Raw genomic sequence first — 22,564 nt, 5'->3', positions numbered from 1 at the left:
ATTTGAGACCAGCCTCAGCTATTTATTGTAGACCCTGTCTCAAAATAAAAAAAAAAAATAAGATAGAGATGCAGCTCAGTGGATTGCTGGGTTTCAATCTACAGTACCACAAAACAAAACACATAAAACAGAAAACATAAGACCATTTTCTTTTCTTTTATTTCCTTTTTTACTCAATTTCCCTCAAGCCATTGGATTCAATGAAAACCCAATACATTATTTTAAGGTTTGAATTAAGTAATGGCCTAGTTTTTTTCCCATTTTTTATTAATTTTTTTATATATCACAAATGACACAATTCATATTACACATATAGAGCATAATTTTTCATATCTCTGGTTGTATACAAAGTATATTCACTCCAATTCATGCCTTCATGCATGCACTTTGGTAATGATGTCCATCACATTCCACCATCATTTCTAACCTCATACTCCCTCTTCCCCTCCCACCCCTCTGCCCTATCTAGAGTTCGCATCAGACCATTTTTGACTTCGGCTGTTGTTTTACACTCCTACTAGCAGCAGGTGATAGTCCCATCTAGCCTACATGTGATATTGGCTTTTTGTTTTTTGGAGATGGAATCTCACTATGTTGCAGGCTGGCCTTGGGGTCCTGGGCTCAAGCCATCATCCCTCCTCAGGTTCCTGAGTAGCTTGAACTGCAGGTGTGTGTCAATATGCCCAGTTTGGTATTTTTAATATTCACCATACCAGTGGGTGAGCAGTGGCATCTTGTGTGGTTTGCATGTGCGCTCCCCTGACAAATGAATAAGAGCATTGTCTCATGTGCTTCTTGATGCTTCCTATGCCTTCCTGTGTGAATGAACTATTCAGACCTTTGCCTTTTTTTATTGAGTTGCTGGCATTCTTTATGGTCATCACCCCCAGGAGCCTCTCACATTTTATGGAGGAAACACCTTCCATGCAATCACATGCTGGTCCAAGCCTGTTTGGACGTGGAACCTAGCTCTTGACTCCAGGCAGTTGTGCATGTATTCAAAGTAGAAAATCCTGAGTGCAACCACTGTGTCTGGCAGGGAGCCAAAGAGCCACTGTCACTATCCTGTGTTTCCAAGAAGTTCCATGTCTACCTCAGCTACTGACACTATCTCAGGTTCAGGAGGCTGCCTGTACTCTTGGCTTTCACCCACCCTACCTAGCCAGGGTGCTTTAAATGATTTTTTGCAAAGCCTGCTTTATATTTGTTTCTCTTTGCTGGCAGCATGCCGTGGTTAGCTTTGTAAATCACTTTTGGTTCTGATGTCTCAGTGCTTTATAAATATGTGGAAGGGCCCCAGATTATGTGAGTTCCTACATCACACATGACACAAACAGCAATGAGTTTCCCTTCTTTGGCTTATTTATATGGTGTTGACGCAGCAAAGCTGTTGAATGCTGGAAGAACTTGAGTGAATGTCGATGCATTTCTTGGAGGTTCTCATTTTTCTTCCTGTTTCCTTTCTCCTTCCCTTCCACCCTCCTTTCCTGTTCTTCCCGTCTTTCTCTTTGCCATATTGTCATTTTTAAAAGCTGCCATGCCCTGATGTCAAAGTAGACTTGTTAATTCTCTTGCCCAAGAACTTCCGCATAGGACCTTTTCTGTCCCGGGACACACACTGGCTAGGGAGTTTGACCAAGGGATGCAGAAGGTGGTGTCTGCAGGACTCATGAGGGACACACACCTCATTCTGAGAGTACTTTGAGGCACAGGCAGGAGCCGCCTTGCTCACCAGGACAACCAAGCCCTCCAGATCATCATCTTCCTGCCATCCATGATATAGATCTTAGAACTCACAGGGGGGTTGTGGAGAGTGGACAAATCTGGCCTTGACCTCCTCCTGCACAAGCTCTGGGGCATGGAGGTTGGAAAGTAGAGGTTAGTTCTTTTTGTCTGTCACTGGAGGGTCAAGGGAAGGTGGGGTAATTGAGGTTCAGGCCCATTCAGCAGAATGAAGAGGGTGGAATAGTGAGCGTGAGGATGGCTCACTGGGCTGCAGTCACAGTCCCATCCCCAACCATTCACTGACGCTGCTGCCAACTGTACCTGTGCCCACTGCCTCTCATACCTTAACATTTCTGCCACCCAAACTTGTGACCTTTTGCCATCCCCACCTGTTCCCCAGTGCCACTAAAACCATGGTCCTGCTGCCACTCACACCTGGACCCTGCTGTTACTCAGACCTGTGTCCTTCTGCCACTTAAACTTGTGCCCTGCTACCACTCACCCTGGTATTTTCATGAAGAGGGGAGCAGAAAATATAAAAGCACGGAAGTCTGAAGCTCCAGCCTATCATCCTGGAGGAATAGTGCGTGTCATTATGCATTTATATGGCCTTTTCTGAAACGCCAATTTGACTGAGGTCTTTGCTGTCCATGCCTCTCCTTCCTCTAGTAAATAATGACCCTCTTCTCTGGGAAACCTCTTCTCTTTCTGCTAAAACGCCACAAATCTTTGACTGAGAAAAGTTGTTCCCCACACCAACACACGAACACATTGGAGGAGGAACAAGCGCCGTAGTTAGAAAGAAGGGAGAGCCCAGACTGCGTAATGGTAGATGTTAGGGTTGCAGAATCCACTTCCTAATTTCCAAGTTTGCAAGGTCTCCCCTGGTGGTCCTTTCAGAAGAGAGTCATCTTTAGCAGGGCCAGAAAACTCTTGACATGCCTTCTAGCAGACAGTGCTAATTCTTCTTCCATTTCTTCCCAGGAAATTTTTACCTAAGAAGGTGGGGGCTGGGCACACTGATGGACTCCAGACGGTGAGTCGTGCTGCCCATTCACCAGTGTCCCCCTTCCTTTCTTGGTTTCTTCATTCACAGAGAGGGAGCACTCTGCTCACATCTAAATGCCACCAGTACAACTGATCAGAAATGATTTAACATCCACACTGTGCACTAATGACACAAATAAAAGATTTAATGACACCACTATAGCCCAAAGTCTTCCTGTTCCTTTTTTTTTTTTTTATGGCCACACTGAGCCTCAGCCATCCAGAGCTGAGATTCCCTGCCTAGCAACTTCGAGCCCTTGATTCTATGGTGCCACTTTTATAATGTCAAGACTCCTTCTTCCAACACAGTGTTAGGAAGTGCTGAATAGCTTCCCCCTTCTTTTAGAGTCCCTTCTCCTGTTCTCAATGTGACAGTGAGTCTGTGTCCTCAAACAGGAAAGTGTTCCCTTTTAGCTTGGTGGCCGTGTTGTGTTGGGATAAGAGCTGATTGATTGCTAAAAGTGGGGCTCAAATCAGTGTTAGTCCCAGGAATGAGGCAAGACTGCATGTTTTTAGCTATAAAAGGATACCCTAAGAGAAAATTTTAAGTGTAGGTGAAACACCCTTTTGCACAAAGGTCTTCAGACTGTGGGGACCACAGCATGAAAAATTTGTGCATGGGAATCAGGCAGAGTTCTAAAACCCGAGCACCCAGGCACTACCCCAGATGGCTTCTGCTCAAAAAATTGCTAAGAGTGAGACCCGGGCTTCCATTATCCTTGAAGTTTCCCAGATGATTGCAAGGGCAGACAAGACTGAGAACTGTTGTTTGGTCAGGTATGAGGCAGCTGAGGTTGTCCTTTGTTTCTTGAGTTTTCAAGGAATTGGTCAATTTTATCTGTGATTTTACTTAAAGGGATATAGTCATTCACCACATAATCTTATTCCTTTTTTCCTCCCCCTGGGGCAAGGGATTGAACTGAGGGGTGAAATTCCCCTACTGAGCTACATCCTTAGCCCTTTTTATTTTGAGATAGGGTCTTGCTAAGATTCAGACAGGCCTCAGGAGACTTGCCATCTCCCTGCCTTAGCCTCCCAAGCAGCTCGGATTACAGGTGCACATCCCCATGCCTGGATCTCTCATTCTCCTTTTAATACCTGAGTGATCAGTAGTGACCATCCATCTTTCATTCCTAATCCTGATCATTTGTGCTGTCTCTTTATCTTAGTTAGCCTGGCCAGAGGTTGATTAATCGTATTGATTTTTTAAAAAAATTTATTAATTTTTCTTTTTAAATGTTTTCAAAGAACTGACATTTTGGCTTTGTTGACTTTATTCTTTTCCTGTTTTCAGTGTTATTTCTTCTCTAATTTTAGTTATTTTCTTCATTTTGTTTACATTGTTTGGTTGTTATTTCTCTAGTTTGTTAAGGTGAAAGATTTAGCTATGAATTTTAAATCTTTTTTTCTTTTCTAAAATATGCATTTGTTGCTATAAATTTTCCTCAGACTATTGTTTTAAATATGATCCCACAATTTTTTAAATTTTATTTTTATTTTATTTTCATTTTCAGAAAATATTTTTTAAATCCCCAAGATTTATTCTCCATCCCAGGGTTACTGAGAAGTTTTTTTTGTTGTTCTTGTTTTTGTACTGGGGATTAAGCCTAATGACACTTTACCACTTTATCCTCATCTCTTTTTATATTTTCTTTTAAGACAGGGTCTTGATAAGTTGCTTAAGTCCTTGCTAACTTTCTGAGGCTGGCCTCTAACTTGTGATCCTCCTTCCTCAGCCTCCTGAGTCATTGGGACAGAAGGTATATTTTTAAATTTTTATTTCTTATTGTGCTGGGGATGGAACCCAGGGATTTGTGCATGGTAGGTATGCACTCCACCACTGAGCTGCCTCCCCAGTACCTAAGAGAAGTTCATTTTTAAGTTATAAATATTGAACAAGTTCCCAGGTATTTTCCAATTATTTATTTCTATTTAAACTCCTTTGGGGCCTATTATGTTCTTTATGGTTTTTCCACCCTTTTTAACCTTCTAAGAACTGTTTGGTGACCCAGAATATGGTCTCCATGGATGACTATTTCTCTGCACTTCAGAAAAATGTGCATTCTGCTGTCATTGGATGGAATGTTCTTTTAACGTCAATCAGGTCAAGTTGCTGGCAGTGCTGTTCGGGTTGTCTATATGTTTCCTGATTTTTCTGTCGGCTTTACCTATTAATTATGGACAGATGGGTGTAGAAGTCTCCATTTATATTTGTATCTATGTCTCCTTTTATTCATATTCATTCTGTCAGTTTTTGCCTCCTATTTTTGACTCTTTGTGGATAGGTGCCTCTATGTTTAATACTATTATATCTTCTTGGAGAACTGACACCTTTATCAATGCATTTTTTTGTCCCTGGTAATCTTCTTTGGTTTTATGTAAGCTTCGTCCGAATTTATGTAAGTACTCCAGCTTTACTTTGATTCATGTCAGCATAGTACATCTTTTCCCATCCCTTTACTTTTAACTTTATCTTTAAAATAGGTTTTAGTCTTATCTTTAAAACAGGTTTTAGTAAGCAATATAGAGTTGGGTCTCATTTTTTATCCAGTTTGATAATATCTGTCCCTTTAACCGCTGTGTCTGGAATACTCACATTTAAGTGATTGCTAATATAGTCAGACTAATAGTGACCATATTTATATAGGTGTTGCATCTGTTCTATTTCTTTCCCCCTCATTTTTAGCCTTCTCTGGTTATACTTGGGCACTTTATCTCCTCCATTGGCTTATTATATTTCTTTAAAAAACTATATAGTTTATTGGTGCCCCAGGGTTTATAGCATTCATTTACTAACCTACATCTACCTTGAAATAACATCCCATTGCTTCCTGTGTCCTGAAGTTTCCTTACGACAGAATATTTTCCTTTCATCCCTTGGGACATGTTGTCACTTTTCACCTTTACAAATGCCATAATCTTCCAGTGAGCTCTTGCTTTGACTGCTCTTAAACAATGATACCTTAGACAAATTAAGAATAAAAGGTAACATTTCACTTGTATCTTCTCTTCCTTTATTTCTACCTATACCATTTTCCTTCTGCCTGAAAAATTTCTTTAATATTTCTTACAGATTCAGGTCTGCTGGAGATGAATTCCCTCAGTTGTTTTTCTGAGGCAATTTTTCCTTGAGTCTGGAGGGATATTTTTCCTGGATACATAATTCTAGGTTGGCAGAGTGTTTTTGATTATTTGTGTATTTTCTTCAACTCTTTAAAGATTGCACTCAACCGCATCCTTAATTTCATGGCTTACAGTGAAAAGTCTACTGTAATATTTATTCTTATTTCTCTGTAGGAATGGTGTCCCTGACTCCAACCCTTTTGAAGACATTTGTCTTCGAGATTTTCTCTTTGTTTTCAAAGTCTCCTGCTATGTATGATGTACCTAGGTTTTTGTAGCTGCTGCTTTTCTTTTTCCTTTTCTTTTTTTAAGTCTGCTTGTTCTCTCACCTCAGAATGATGGTTTGGTGTCTATCACTAATATTAAAAAATGTTCAGCCATGATTTCTTCAAAGATTTCTTATTCGAGTATTCAGATTACATGTTATACTATTTCATGCTGTCTCCCAGTTCTTGAACTTTCTACTCTGGTTGGTTTGTTATTTCTTTGTGTTTTATTCTTTGTTTCCTTCCTTTATCCTGTCTTCAAGTTCACTGATTCCTCAGCTGTGCTAAGTATTCCTGTGAGATCAACAAAAACATTAAACATCATTCACTTCTGGAAAGACTTAGGTTTCCTAGCGATGAATTCTCAATTGTTTTTTTTTTTAATTTATAACCTTTTTAAAAATAATTTTTATCTCTCTGCTAACATTACCATGTTCTTGTACATTGTCTACCTTTTCCATCAGAGCCTTTAATGTATTGATCATAGTTGCTTTAAACTCCTTATTTTATAATTCCAATGTCTGAGTCATAATTGAGTTTGGTTCTGTTGATCAATATGTCTCTTCCATCTTTTCTTGACTTTTAGAATGCATTGCATTATTTTGTTGAAAGTCAGACATCTGGAATATGACAGATGGTAATGAGATAGTGTGAGGATTTATGTTAATTTGGAGTATATTGGATATTTATTGTAGTTAGGTTTCAGAGGCTTCTAATTTCCCTAATGTCCTCATTTTGCCTCCCCTCTTGGCTTGAGGCTTTCTCAGAATTTGAGCTCTTCTAGTTCAAATCTATGATTTTTTGGGGGGTGGGGGGTAACCAGGGATTGAACTCAGGGGCATTCAACCACTGAGCCACATCTTCAGCCCATTTTGTATTTTATTGATAGGGCCTCCCTGAGTTGCTTAGCACTTCACCATTGCCAAGGATGGATTGAACTTGAGATCCTCCTTCCTCAGCCTCCCAAGCCATTGGGATTATAAGTGTGCACCACTGTGCCTGGCTAAATCTTTGATTTTTATAGTGGAAGTTTATTTTCCTGATGGTAGAGTACAAGGAAGGAGGAGGTCCTTGGATCTTCTGATCAAGTCTCATTCTTTGGTGTTCACATGGCCTTGGGGTAACTCCAGAAAGAGATACGATTGCAAAAATCTGTCTCCTGTCTAAAGTAGAGTTTTACCCTATCAAAAGTGTGCTAAAGACTACTTTTCTTCAGATATGAATAGATAGGAAGGAATGAGATATCAACAGATGCATTAACAATCTTGGGATCAAATGGCAAAAAGTTATCAAAAATATGAATAAGCAGGGTGCAAACTTAGAAATACAAGTATCTCAGCAAATCTGAGATTACACATTTTGTAAACGGTCACTTATCAAGAGAGTATGCCAAACTGATTTTAATCAGGTGCTAAACCAGCCAACTTAATCCTTCAAAAGTGCAATGCACTTAGGATGCAATAAATTATGTACTTGCATGGCAAAAGTAAATGTGATAAGCTTCCCCAGCACTTCGCTTTTAGAATAATAAATGGGATACATGTTAAAGATTAGCAAATGCTTCAGGGTAGCTTTCTCTTGTTAAAATGGTTTCTACCACTTTCTAACATAGCATCAGGATATAGACATTTGAAGGAATATGTTACCTTAGCTTATTTTGAAAATCACTTAACATATTTAATGTTATGATTTAGCATTTCAACATAATGCCTGCTTTGCTGATTGAAGATTCACAACATTCTTCGCCTTTCCATCCTCATCAGGGAATGTGTTTATCATCACTGCTTTCCAAGAGCCTTTGATAGATATAATAGTTTATGAGTAAAAATGTCCCCTTTTTATTGTAATAATTCCATGCACTCCTAAAGGAGAAGGCATTTTATGTCTCAAAAGCTCTGTTAATTTGAGATAGGGTATCTTTTTGAATAAAATATTTAGGAAAGAAAGTTATTTTATCATTATTCATTTTCCTATCAACCTACTTTTGCAAACATGTGGACATAATTTTCTTTCATCCATGGAAATGTCACTGTGGCAGATTATATATGCCCAAAAGGCTGCTGCAGTATTTCTCATCCACATACTCTCCTAGCATCTTGATGTCTCTGTCACATCTCATGAATTCCTGGTCCAGAGTGTATGTAAGAAATAATGATATATGGCTTTGGAGACTGGACAAAAACAAACTCTTTACTCTACCTTGCTAACCCAAGACATTCACTCGTTGGACCCAGCTGCCATGTTGCAAGGAAACTCATGTTAGCCCAGTGGAGAGACCATGTGGAAAGGTCTTCCTGTGGATTGTCTGTTTAAAGTCCTTGCCAACAGTCAGCATGATTTCCGAACATGAGAGTGAAGACACCCCCGGTGTTTCTAGCCTTCAACTGTCAAGTCACCTCCAGCCTTGGCTCTCCACAGCTGAGGTCCCACACATCACGGAGCAGAGACAAACCATCACCATGGACTCCCCTGAACTTCCACCACACAGAAATCATAAGCAAAATGAAAAGGTTGTTTTATGCACAATGGAGGTTTACTCAGTCATAAAGAATGAATTATGGCATTTGGATGGAATTGGAGAACATGATACTAAGTGACATAAGCCAGACTCAGAGAGTCAAGGGTCAAATGTTTTCTCACTTATGCAGAAGACAGACCGAAATAATGGGAAAAAATGGGGAATCCAATGAAAATGGAAGGGATGTCATTGGAGCAGAGGAAGAGGATTGAGAGGGAAAGAGGAGGAACAGGAAAAGGATAATGGACTAGAATTGACCAAATTATGCCAGGTATGTATTTGAATATACCACTGTGAGTTTAGCTTTTATGTATATCTATAAAGCACAAATATTAAAAAAAAACTATAAACAAACGGAAGATTAGAAGAATAGAGGAAGAAGAACAGGGGGAGGAAGGAAGAAAGGAAATATTAGGGCTGAAATGGAGCAAATTATATTCCATGAATTTATAATTATGTCCAAATGAGCCCAAATGTTATGTTTAACAGTAATGCACTAATAAAACCATTTAAAAAGGTTGCTTTATGGGCGTGAGAAGGTTGGTTTTGCTGCAATAACTGGATCAGTGTCCTAAATAAAATTTTGAGTTTATCAAAGAACTGGGAGCAGGTGTTGCATGTAAATCATTTCTATATAAAATCAAGAAGAATTACACTGGTTATTACCAAAAGTTTTCAAGGAAAGATAAAAGGTCATCCTGACATAGAATTCACCTCCTCTTGTGGAATCTTATCTCTCTGTGGAGGCCAGGGTTTTAAACTTTGTATTACTTGGTACACTTTTGGGTTCATTGCCTTAGTGTCTTCATATACAAAATGTGACACTGTACCTTGCCCCATGCAAGGTGTGAATCAAGAAGATTTCGTTTCACCCCTTCTCTTCCTTGATACAGCTTAACTGGAAGATATCAACTCTGAATTTACACAAGAATATTAAGCTGAATCATACCACCTGGGGTCTGGGTTACAGCATGATCTGGCCACTTTATTCAGGAAATGATTTCCCTTTTATTGGTGGAGTTTTGTAGTCTAATAAGATAATGAAAATACTGTAGTCAGTAGGACTTCATTATTGTCTTAGTGTATTTTCTGTAGCTATATAAAAATATCTGACACCAGGTAATTAATAAAGAACAGAAGTTTATTTTGCTCATTATTCTGGAGACTGGGAAGTCCAAGGGCATGGTGCCAGAATTTGCTAGGCATCCAGTGGTCCTGTTGCTGGATCATAATATGGCGGAGGGTATCACATGGTGAGATAGCAAGTCTGCTAGCTCAGGTCTCTCTTCCTCTTCTTATAAAGCCACTAATGCCATCATGGGGGCTCCACATACATGTCCTTATCTAATCCTAATTGTCTCCCAAAGGCCCTACTTCTAAATACCATTAACTGGTGACTTTGTGGATTAAACTTCTAACACGTGAACTTCTGGGGGACATAGTCCAACCATAACAATTATCATATAATGATAACACTGCATTTATCTGGATCATAAATGGTAAAAATAAATGCAATGTCAGGGTAGGATTCTTAAATTACACGTCTGTTGGTGCACATGTGTATGTGTGTGGACATGCAAATGCATGCTCTTGAAGAGGCCACATAAGGACCTGACCCAGTGAGAATCACTGAACTGTAAGAATGTGTGGGTGACAGATGGCAGGGAAAGCGGTGGAAAAGGAAAGGCAGAGTATTGGTATTTTGGCTCTATCGAACTTCTTCTCTGCTTTTTCCTTTTATCGTGTGCCTGACCCATTTGGGAACTTCAGTGTTCCCACTGCCCTCTTCCACATTGTAAGACACAAGCAAAATCCCTAGAAGAGAAGTACCTTCATGGCTGAGCAATGAGTAACGACAGAGCACTGTGAACTCTGCGCTTCTCTTCTGTCCCCCGCCCTTCCAGACAATTCCTTTTGGCGAGTTCCACTTTGGGTCAGGTATGAGAGAGCTGACCTCTGTCCTGTTTCTCTTATCACTTCTTAAATGCTGGGGAATTAAAGTGAACTTGATTAATGCGTTCCAAGTGATTTGCTGCCCTCTGATTCCCTTCATAAAAAGGGTTCTCTTCTTAAAAGAGAAGGGATTTGACTATGATAGTGACAGTTGGGCATAAGACAGAGAGCTGGGTTGCCCAGTCTACCAAGCAGGTGCAGTAAAGCCTGTGGGAGGGTCGGGGAATACAGACATAAGGCCCAATCCATTTAGATCTTTCTTTCCTATCCTGATTAAAAGATCCCTGAGACCTACCAGGTCAAGTTCAACTGAAACTGAGTCAGACTTCTAGCTCAATACAGATTTTCATTGATGAACCCCAAATCACAGCCTCCCTCTCACCCCCTTAGCTGTTCTTGATTATAGGGAGCTTTGAACAAAAGCACCAATCCCTCCATCTGGGTGTGGGGGTGAACTGCACCTCACAGTAACTCCCCAAACTTCAATCTCCTCATCAGAGAATCTGAGATTTTGCAGAAGCCATAGCTGGAGGAAAATAGGTGCACTTCATTCTCTCCATATTAGTTGATGATTTTTGTTGTTGTTGTTGCTCCAATTAAAAAAAAACTCCTCCTGAAAGATGCCTTGGTCACTTGGTTATAAGAGTTTGAAATCTAAACACCCCACCCCCACACACACACCAAAAAAAAAAAAAAAAAAAAATGAGGCGGGAAAGGAATACAAGAAAAATAAGAGACTCTTCCAGAAAGAAGAAAAGGTCACTGCGGCTATTTTCAGTGTGTAAAATATTCCATTAGCTTTATTATGCAGAGGACATTAGCATTACGCACGGCAGGAAGGAACATTTTAATACAGAACATCTTTTTCCAGCTTCAAAAGATGAGAGTAAAATATAAAGGTAATGAAACTGCTGTTGGGATGATGTCCTTTTCTCCTCAGGGGCTTTGCGCATTAGCAGAGTAACAAGCCAGAAGAAAGATAGTTTGTGGGTCAGAAATGACCCTGGAAGGAGCAGGAGAGAGACAGGATGAGCCCCATGGTGCTTGGCACCCTTGGGACTTAAATGGCTTTAGGACAAGGCCAAGTGCTCTGATTCCCAGAGATGCTGCTGGCCCACCCAGGCCTACCTATCCTGGGGAATCATACAGGCCCAACCTTCCTGGGGCATCCCTTAATATCACCCTTCCTGGGCATCCCTCAGGAAGAATGTGTCTTCGTCTGGGACTGGGGCCTTTTTGAGGAAGGAGGCACTTGCTATAGAGCTGAATCCTTATGAACACCAAGTACACTCATTAAATTTTCCATCTCAAAGATGTGGGTGCTGCTGAACTGCCAAAGCACACAAATGTGACTTCGAGGAATACAACACAGGTTTTTTTTCATGATTTTTATGGATTCAAAACAGCTGTTTTCCCCTTGGGTTCCTCCAGGTAACTGAGACAGGAGGATGCATGCCCAGAAAGGTGGGGTGCTGGCCTGAGAGCCCTGCCCCAACTTCAGCAAGCAGAGGGCCTGATCTTTGCCTCAGGCAGTGGGCAAAGAGGTTCTTCTAGGCTCCACAAAGGTGAACAGAGCTCTGAGTTCCATCTTTGCTCTAGTTCAAGCCGGGGTGGTGACAAGAAGTGATGAAAGAAGGGACATGAGCTCTGAATACATACAGACAGCCCAAAGTCCACAGGGAGGACAAAGTGGGTATAGTAAGGGGCCCTCACACTCCCACAAAGCCCCACTGTCCTCATAGAGGTGTCAGGCAATTAGAGAGAAGTGACCTCTCCTATCAGCCAGGATGCTGGAAGGGCAATAGAAACAGCAGAGAAGAATGAGGTTTAAAAATCAGTGAGTGAGTTATGAACTCCCATTTTTATCCCGTATACAGATGGGAGTTCATAACCCACTTGAATCAAAGTGTGAAATATGATATGTCAAGAACTATGTAATGTTTTGAACAACCAACAATAAAAAATTAAAAAAAAAATCAGTGAGTGAGGTTGAGAGATGAGAGGGGACAAGGATGGAGAGAGACAAGAAGGAGCAAGAGGTCCTGATGCAGGATGAGGAGCCCACTCTGGAGTTGATGCACTGGGGTGCAGGCTTCACATGGGAAGCAGGCCCTGAAGTGCAGGGGAACATAGGAAGGCTGCAGCACATCTGAATTGCAGTCCACCTGTTTCCTGCCCATCTCCACACTGGCTGTATTTCACATGTACATTATCTAAAGTCAATGTCAGCAGCCCTGGAAGTGAAAAGTCTGCCTTGACCCACGAGAGGTCAACAAAGCCCAGCGGGATCTCAGCAGACACAAGAGGAGGAGCAGCAATGCTGCAGAGGAAGGGGAAGGAGGACAGTTATCTCCAGAAGCCACCTACTCCTCACTCAGTGATGGACCTTGTGATTTTCTCTGTGGTGTCCCCAACACATGGCATGGTGCTGCACATAGTAGGGGCTCGGTTAAGGTTTTGGAAATGCACACTTTTCAGAGGTAAAGCAAACAGAGAAATGGTGGAGTGTTTCTCTCCCACAAGCTTTATCTTTGCAGCTTTCAGATCGGGGGGGCTGTGAGGTCAGCACCTCCCAGCTATCCTGGTTCCTGCCCTGCAAGGTGCTCTTTCCAAATCCACATTGCAGTGAAGCATCCTCACATTTCTTCCCCAGAAGCTGCTGCTGGCCCCCACAAATCGACTCCAACACTTCCTTCTGCTAAACCTGGATTCTTGGGCTCTGGGGGTTCTGAGCATGCAGAGGACAGGCTCCTGGCTGCTCAGAGGGGGAAGACAGGAGGGGGTGGGGCTGCACGTAGGCATTATGACCTCAGCCTTGACCAAAATGGGAGCATTAGTTTCTTTTGAGTTAAAATCCTCACAGATCAAGGATCTTCTAGAATCCCAGAAGATCCTAGGTGAAAATTAAAAGAGGTGTGCTGGGTGAGAAAGAGGTGTCGCTGGGAAGCACACAAGCATGTCAGGATGCCAGCAGGAGCACTCTTCTTTGCAGAGCCTGGCATCCTATCTCAGAGTAGTGTTATTATCTTATTATTCACTTGTTTTTAGATGTTTATGTATTTTTTAGTTGTTTTTTTTTTTTTGTGGGGCTGGGGATCAAATTTAGGGCCTCATCCGTGCTGAGTGTATGCTGTATCATGAATTATATTCTCAGTCCAGAATAGTGTTTTTATTCTTTATTTATTTTTATTAGTTCTTTTTAGTTATACGTAATATTAAGATTCATTTTGACATAATTGTAAAAGCATAGAATATTATTTGCTCTAATTTGGTACCCAGCACTTCTCCTTTTCCTCTCCTCTTTTCTCCCTATGTTCCCTTCCCTCTATTTTACTGATTTTTCTGCTACTTAGTTTTTAAAATTAGTGTCTTTATGAATATGCATAAAGATGAGACTCACTGTGGTATATTCATATGTGAACATAGGAAAGTTAGGTCAGATTCATGCCACTGTTCTTCCCTTCTCCATTCCCTTCTCCCTCCTCCTTGATCCTCTACTCCACTGATCTTCCATTTTGATGGGATTTCCCCCCTTTTCTTTTCTTTTTTCCCTTTGCAAATCATACCAGAGAAAACATTCAACCTTTGACTTTCTGGGTCTCTGTTCTTTCACTTAGGATGATGGTCTCTGGGTCAATCCATTTACTGGGAAATGCCATAATTTCACAGAATAGCATTTTTAAATGTACCAAATGAAATATAAAGGTTTAAGATAGGAACCAAATATATTGAAAGAGTGCTATAAAAATACTAAAACTCATATTTGAGACATATTAATGGGTGAGTTACTTTATTATGGTACTGAATAGCATTTGGGTTGGGTTTTCAAAGTACTGATGAACATAAGCATTGTTTTTTAAGATGCCTTCAACATCTGCTACGTTGTACGAAGACATCTGTGGTCTGTACTTTTACTTTGTTAAAGTTATAACAAACTCTGTGGTTTGTTGCCTACAATCATAATTGGAGGAGAAACTAACTTTCAATTAGAGGTTGATGAAAATAATGATGTAATCCATTTCCTATCCAACCTCATGAGTGTTCTAAATGACTGACAGGCTCCAAGAACCTTCCTCCAGAGAAGGAAGAAGAAGAGGAACCTCAAATTCTCTGAGCTGAGGAAGGATGTTCAGAACTCTGGGGAAGAAGGTGAAGTATGGAAGACAGTTCTGACACTGATGAGCACCCTACTCAGGGTCAGCAGTGTGGGTTAAACTGAGGACCTGAGTTTCCTCTGCAAATGTTCTTTTGAAATAGGCTGTCTGGACAGCCCAAAGTCCATGGGGATGACAAAGTGGGTGTAGCAAGGGGTCCTCACACTCCCACAAAGCCCCACTGTCCTCATAGAGGCGACAGGCAATTAGAGAGAAGTGAGCTCTCCTATCAGCCAGGATGCTGGAAGGGCAATAGAAACAGCAGAGAAGAATGGGGAGAAGGCAGAAGCTGTGGTTTGAAGACTGGTGCTGTATCCGGATCCCACCCATCACTGACTTTGGGATTTCAGGTGGTCAGTGGGCACGTCTGACTCCCAGAAATCTCCATCTTTAGCAACACTGGAGGAGTGCTCCTCCTGGGCTCATTTAGATGGCTTTAGGGTGGCAGGGGCTTTGAAAGTATGTCACACAGGACAGGCAGGCTAAGGCAATGGAGAAAAGCTGTGTGGGCACAGACGTTCAAACATTAGCAAGGAAATTGCCTAACTTACTTAAGATCTTTAAGAATTTTGGTAAACACATGTAAATCAGTTATTAATTTCCACTCATAACTGTCATTTATTAAAGTAGGCCCCTTAAAGAACTTGATATGTAAACTAGATAATTGAAAAGTGACACAAGTGCTTGCAAGCAATAACGCTGTATAAAATATTTGGCAATTCAGATTTTTCAGAACTTTTCCCTACACATGGTCTAAGCTTCTTAGGTATTGTTGAACTTGGTTCATTTCACTTCTCAAATTGCCTATTACATTAATTCACACATACTAAATATATTCTGAACATTTAAATAGATAAAGCAAGACTTGTCAGTGATGAGTATTTTAACCATATGTATGTCATACTTATATTCTGATAGGTTCTCAAAAGGATACAAGCTGAGAGTCGCTCATTCCTCCCACGTGACTCCTTCTTTTCTTCTCTTTTTTTCCTGATTACATTGTCCTAAGCACAGTTTCTAAGATCTAACTGAACATATCACCTTGATCACTCTAGAATCTTAAATTAGGAACATTAAATTAGTTCCCTTCAGGTTGTCTTTTTTCAACCAACAACAGATGCATGTTTTGGGAATAGTAATTTACAAGCTAGTTCCCTCCCATTCTTGGTTGCTGCTGTTATATTTTATACCAACCAATTATCAATCAATCAAACACAAAAAGTGTATTTATTATATTCCTTTGCCCAAGCCACAAATTACAAAATACTAAAAAGTCCAGCAATACATGCTAATGTTTTACATGATGCACATGCTCACTGATGATCAGGATATTCTTTAGAAACTTCCTTCCCACTTGAAAGCAGCTCTCCTTCCTGTACCTGGGAGGCAGTGCAGCAGCCTCTCCATCCAAACTCTGAATTTCCACCCTCTCCCAACTAAAATATATTTATTTTCCTTTACGTCTTTGTTCTTTGGGGTGGTCATGGTTTAAACGGGAAAAGCTGACTCTCTAATGGGCTACAAGGCACACAGAAGGAGGCAAGACTTGTTAGTCTCTAGAGGGGCTCTGGGACCAGGTCACAAGGGGATAGATTTGTGTGATCAGAGTAGGTGTTTCTGGTGCAGGGTCAGAAGAGTGGGTATGAAGGGAAATCCTGTATATGGAGGCTCCCAGGTAGGGCAGGATGTTGGCTTTAAGAGCTGTATCGTGTGGGCACACAGGGGGCAGGGGGAAAGGCTAGGTGCCAGGCAAATCACCACTGAGTCAGGATTACCACCTGGTGTCCTTGAGCAGGGATCTGTCATAGGAGGCTGACAGTTGGACCAGCAAGGAGATCATCCCAGGCCTGGGCGGTGTGAGTCTCTAGAGGGAGACAGATGAAGATAAGCAGAGGTTGTGCAGATGCAAGATGGCACAGTCCTTTTCATTGGCACAGTATGTCCCCTTACTCTCATTCAGCACACAGCAGCTTTGTGGCACATGGATGGCGACATCAGACTCACATCTTGCCTTATCATATCTTGGAGGCCCAGGTAGTTCTGAGTAGTTTTCCCAGGGTCTCACAGCCAAAATCTCAATCCCAAGCACTCAGACCCTTTACCTGAGTAGTAGTAACATATGGCACCTTCCAGTTGCAGTGAGGTAGCCTGGCAGAGTGGAGAATGCCTGCTCTGCAGTCGGGTCCCCTGCTCAGCTTTGCATCTTGCCCTCACCTCCCTGAGACTGTTTCCTTATTTGTAAAGCAGTCCTCCTCATCATCTTGGAGTTGTGGAGTAACAGGTGCAATGCAGTTTATGAAGTGCTTAGTGTACGGCCCAGTGCCTATAAGTGCTCAGGAGATGGTGGGAGGAGTGGGGGTATGGCTAAGGTGCTTGGGGATGTTTTCCATCACCAGGGTGGATGCCCTCTGGGTGATGTGTGATTGCCCCTGAGTGGGGCATCAGTTTGTCTAGATCAGGCAGCCTCCTCAGACCCTACAAGCTTTTGCTAATGAAGAACTATTATAATTCTATGTTGGAGCTGACAGAGAATAATTTCTGAGTTAAGATATATTTAGAAACATACCTAAAATTGATTCTATTTTAAGCTCCCCCCCCCGCTTTGCAATTCTGTTAAGTTACTGAAAAATAAAACTAATACTTCTGAAGGTTAATGAAAGGTTGTGCCATGATCAGTTTTAAGCCTTGCTGCCAAAGCACTTTGTCAGTTCTACGTCAGAGGATGTAGACATGCCTTGAATAATGTGCATACACTTCTTTCTTCTGCTGCTTTAAGACAGGGATACCCAGATGTGTTTATTGACAGGGACCATCATAATATTTCCAGCTGGTTACACAGTTTCTGTTCTGGCAACAGAGTTAAACCCTGACTAGAAATTAAAGACACTACCTTTCCCCTTCAGCTAGGATTAGACTGTCCCCCTTTAAGAAAAAAGAAAGGAAGTATTTGAACAAAAGAACAGTCTGGTGAAAATATATATACTCAGGTGTTTTGGTCTCCATGATCCTAAAATGGTGGTGAGAAATAATAATCAGTATTTAGGAAAAAACTGGCCTTTCTCAAGGAAGGCTTTTATGCAAAATTGGAGGCAGGTTGAATTGTTTGCATTTAACCAAGTAGGGGTTCCAGGATTTGTTAGATAAATTAGTGCCATATTCACTGGGGAAATACTTTTCTTGCTATTTCCATTAAGCTGTTATGTCACAGTTATGCAATAGAATGGGATAAAGCAAGAACACTCTCATTAAGAGGTGTAATTACAAGATAGCAGTGTAGGCTTTCTGTGTTCCTGAACTTTATTTTAGAACATCTGAATTACAGGGTTATCCCATCCTTAGGGATCAAGTCTGACCCTGACAAGAAAATGAGTCTGGCTTTAAATCACTGTGATTCCTGAACAGAGAGCTGCTCCCCACACATCTGTGAAATTGGTGCCAGAGGAGGAAATAGAACAAAGGAGCAAACTATTTCCCTTGGTGGGGTCATTTTGCATGAGGGCTGAATGCCTGGGAAATATTCTGTGGGCTTGGTCCCCAACTCCTGGCACTACTGGGAGGTGGTAGAACCTATAAAAGTGGGGCCTAGTGGGAGGTCTTCAGCTCATTGGAGTTACCTGGAAGAAAATAGTGGAATCCCAGTCTTTTCTTTTCCTGTCTCTTTCTTGTCCTAACCATGAGGTAAATGGTTTCACCACGTGCTCCCACCATGATGTGCTTCCTCTCCACAGGCCCAAAAGCAAAGGAGTCAAATAAACATGGACTGAAATCTTCAAAACTGCAAGCCCCAATAAAACTTTCTTCTTTTTAAGTTGATTATCTCAGGTATTTTGTTGTAGTCATGGATATTTGACTCAATCTGAATCTCAGAAGAAGGGTCTGACCAACACCCAGCACAGGTTCCTGTGGGTAAAATGGAAGCTTGTGGGTAGGAGGGCCTGCAGCAGGGTTAGGAAGGGACTTCTGGAAACGTGGCAGAAGGCTGAAGCTTGGTTCTGGTAAGAGGTAAGGGTACATTAGAGCACCAATGGCAGGGGATTCAGGTAGGGAATGTGGTCACTCCTGGAACCAGAAGCAGCTGTGTAGGCTGTAGGGAAGAGGGGCTGCCAGAATCAGTGTTAAGTGGAATCCAAGGAGAAGGGCAACTGGCCTCTGACAAAAGTGCCCAGCTTGAGTCTGCTCTGCAGACCAGCAGGAGGTGTTAATGTCTATGTCTTGCAGGCTGGTGGGAGCCTATCTGCCTCAGGAATATTAACTTGGGGAATTTGGGAGACATAGTAGAAAGGGAGGTGCTAGAAACAAAGTTATGAGTTGGAATAGTAATTTAATGATTCCAAAAAGAGGTTAGGCATGAGGATCTAGAATGGAGGGGCTGGAGAGAGGAATGGGGATGACAAAGGCCAAGGTTTGGGGTCTGGTTTGTAGGCAAATATTAATCAACAGGAATAAAGGAAACACACCTAGAAACTATAACTGAGCATCACCAACTTCAGACAATCCTCCAGGAATCACGCCCGGGAGCCCACCTAGAACAGAACATTTCCGTCTGACTCGGAGGAGATGTCAATTCAACCCATTTCCTGTAATTGCAGCTGGACAGAAGGACTCTTGAGGAAGATGCAAGCCTTCTCTAGAAGTTTCAGTGGCTTCATTTCATCCTGTGAACACCCTCCCCCCCCCCTGGGGAAAATACACACAGCTTTTGGCAAAGGACACTATATGCACTTAAGAAAATATACAACCCTACACCCAACCCAGAAGATTGGTGTCTTCCTAAAGGGCTCTACCTTCCTTAGGCTCATCAGCTCCTCAGTTGATTTTGGGTGATTCCCTTTCTCATGATTCATCATTCATGCATAACAAATCCTGCCCTGCTGTGCGCGTTACTTTTGAGGTACATTTCCAATTACCTAAAAACCAGCTGAAGAGCGAGAGCAATCAGGCAGTGAATAAATCTGAGCTTCTTTTGTGGGTGGTGTGCAAGATTCAAGGACCCTGCTGCGGACGTGATACGTGTCTGGCTGATTAGTGCTTGGCCCCCTTGTGAGCCATGGTACATGCATAAACATGTTTCTATGCTCATGGCCCGGTGATCCTATAGATAGTTACATCAACCCAGCGGGCTCTGGAATAGAGATTTGTTGTTTAGCTGATCCATTTCGTTTTTCAAACTCAGTGTGACATTTTCCAAAGGGATATAAAGCATTGTAATCACTTACAGTGACCAGTCCCACGTCATTCAACACTATCTCAGGAATTCAGTAAGAATGGGTAACTGGGTAAGAATGAAGACTACAGTAAGTAAGTGGGTACGAATGATGATTTCCAACTTTTTATGAGTGTTTAGGATTCCAGGGATGAGTGAGTACAAAGTATTGCCACTGTGTTCTTGGGGTTTTCTGTGCCTGTCAACCACTCCAGGACAGCAGAGAATCTCCTGTAGCTTTCTTGGTGACCAAGAAGAGCTAATGTGTGTGAAAGCTTTCAGAATCAAGATGAAATCACTTATGTCAATCCTAACAAACAATAAATAAACCCAGGTGAAGGAGGAGTTCTTATACATGATTGCCAGAAGCACAAACTTGTATAAAGGCCATCGCCATCTTATACAAAAAGAACTTCTATGGACTGTCTGCCCAGCAGCTGTCTGTTTAACCTCAGGCTGATGTCATTCTTGTTATCAGTGTGGCCAAAGATCATTCTTTCAAAATATCTGATGTAATTCTCTTCATCTTTGCCTTTAAAAGCTTCCTCTGCCTCCCAACTGCTTTGAATATGTCTATAGTTTCCTAGGCCATGTGTATTCTGCTGTTTACATTCCAATGTTACTGCCAAAGAAACTTGATTTTGCTTTGAGTTTGTCCTCCTTGTATTTCCCTTTGTCGATAACAGAGACCCCCTGTGGTGATGGTGAGCATTGGACAGGGCTTTGGTGAGAAGCAGGACAGCAGGAAGCTGGAAGGTAATGGCAGAGGGAATCGTGGTTTAGACTTGTCTGAAAACGCAACATCAGTTTGACACTGTCTATGTGGAAGTTGGACCTTGGAGGGTGAACTAAGAGAGGAATGGGAATATGGTCCCAAACCATGGAGGTTTCTGGAAATTTAGAGGTGTGCTGAGCTGGAGGATAGAAAGGATTCATGATTAAGGGATTTTTTCAGGAGCAGCTGACTTATAGCCGCAAAATTGTCCTTTCATTTTGCCAGACCCCCAGTGCTGAGCCAGTTATAAAGACACTTCTTTCTGCATTGTTTGCTGTTTTTAAGTCCCTGAGCAATCTGCAGCCACATTACTTCATTATTTATCCCCAAAGCTCTCATCTACACGCTTACAGGCTGAGTACCCAGGGGCTCACCAACCTACAGCTCCTGCATCTGTTTTATTGTTGTCATGGTGCAAAGCTTAGATGGACAGAGATACTACCCAACATAAACTAATTCCTCAGTTGTGCTGAGGACCCTTTGCTACTTTATATACAATCCAGACAGATTACAAATGAAGAGTTTCTTTCCTATTTTAAGGAAAGAAGAAGGAATTAAATTAAAGAGTGTAACAAAAACCTCATGGGTCAAACCTCATGCTCAAGTTGGATTTTTTCAGGTCACAATCCAACATTTTCTATGCTTTGTGGCATTCATGTAACTCAAGTGCTAAAGGCAAGGATTCAAGAAAAGTGGGGTGTTGCCAAGAGCAGCCACTCCCAGAGTCCTGAAGCCTGGGTTCTGTCCTGTTGCTGTGCTGCTTCATGGCAGAGGTACAGATGGCCGTATTATAATCACCTGTAAAACAACCCAGGTGTGGTTGTTTTGATGAATCAGGTAGTCAAGTGAAATGATCTCTGAGATCTTATTGCTTTCCATTGATGTCAAATCGAAAGAATCAGAAACTGGCCCTTGATTCCCTTGTTAGTCTATAATGTGCTGATCAACAAATGACTCATGTGTTGCCACCCTTCTTGAATTTGCATTTGTGGTTTACACCAATAAAGCTGTAAATTAAGACATGAAATCACAGTATAGCACTCCATACTATTTTTCTGAATATTATATAATCCCAGCTTTTTAAAAAGGAATTTTTCCTTTTATTCATATTTGTTTACGTTCTTGTTTTCTTTTCATTTCTTTCTTTTTCACATTTTCTCTTTTTTCATATCAGACAGGTAATGTGTCAATATCGAAATGAGGTTTGACGAAGACACAGCTCACACACTGGTGGAAAACCCAGCCTTTACACAATAGGATCTAACCCTAGCTTTGATTTAAGGGTCTGGAGTGTTTTAGGCAGCTTTTGTGTACCTGTGACCAAAAATACCTGACAAGAACAACTTAGTGAAGTGAAGGATTATTTGGGACTCAGAGTTTCTAAGGTTTTAGTCCATAGATAGCCATCTCCATTGCTCTGGGACAAGGTGAGGGGGAACACCATGGGAGAAGGGCCCAGAGGAGTAGAGCTGCTGTCAGGAAGCAGAGAGGAGCAGAGGAGTAGGACACAGGGAATATGCACTGTTATAGGCACCACTGTCCCTAGTGATCCATCTTCTCTAGCCACACCCCACCTGCCTTTGGTTACCACCCAGTCAGTCCCTTCTAACTAGGATGGGCTGAATAGGTTACAGCTCTCATAATGTAATCATTTACCCTGGAATATTCCTGCATTAACAGGAGCTTTTGTGGGACACCTCATATCCAAACCATAACCAGGAGGTGGTAAAAAAGTGGGGCTTTTATTATCAATGTCACTTATACCATATTCACCCTTCTTATACCCACTTCTTGGCCCTT

At 41.6% G+C, this 22,564-nt stretch overlaps 1 protein-coding gene and 1 pseudogene across 6 annotated transcripts in view; both read right to left on the bottom strand.

The window, feature by feature from the left end:
• Syndig1 (synapse differentiation inducing 1) overlaps positions 1-22,564 on the bottom strand; it is a 198,732-nt gene that overhangs the window by 34,885 nt on the left and 141,283 nt on the right. The window lies entirely within an intron of this gene.
• On the bottom strand, positions 21,933-22,024 carry LOC124089625 (small nucleolar RNA U13; annotated as a pseudogene).

Source organism: Marmota monax, unplaced genomic scaffold, assembly GCF_021218885.2.
Source record: "Marmota monax isolate L192 unplaced genomic scaffold, Marmota_monax_Labrador192_F-V1.1 WCK01_AAM20220418_F8-fsc00005, whole genome shotgun sequence".
NCBI classification, from domain to species: Eukaryota; Metazoa; Chordata; class Mammalia; order Rodentia; family Sciuridae; genus Marmota; species Marmota monax.
The sequence above is the reverse complement of the archived record's forward strand: the minus strand, read 5'-3'. Positions and strand labels throughout refer to the sequence as shown.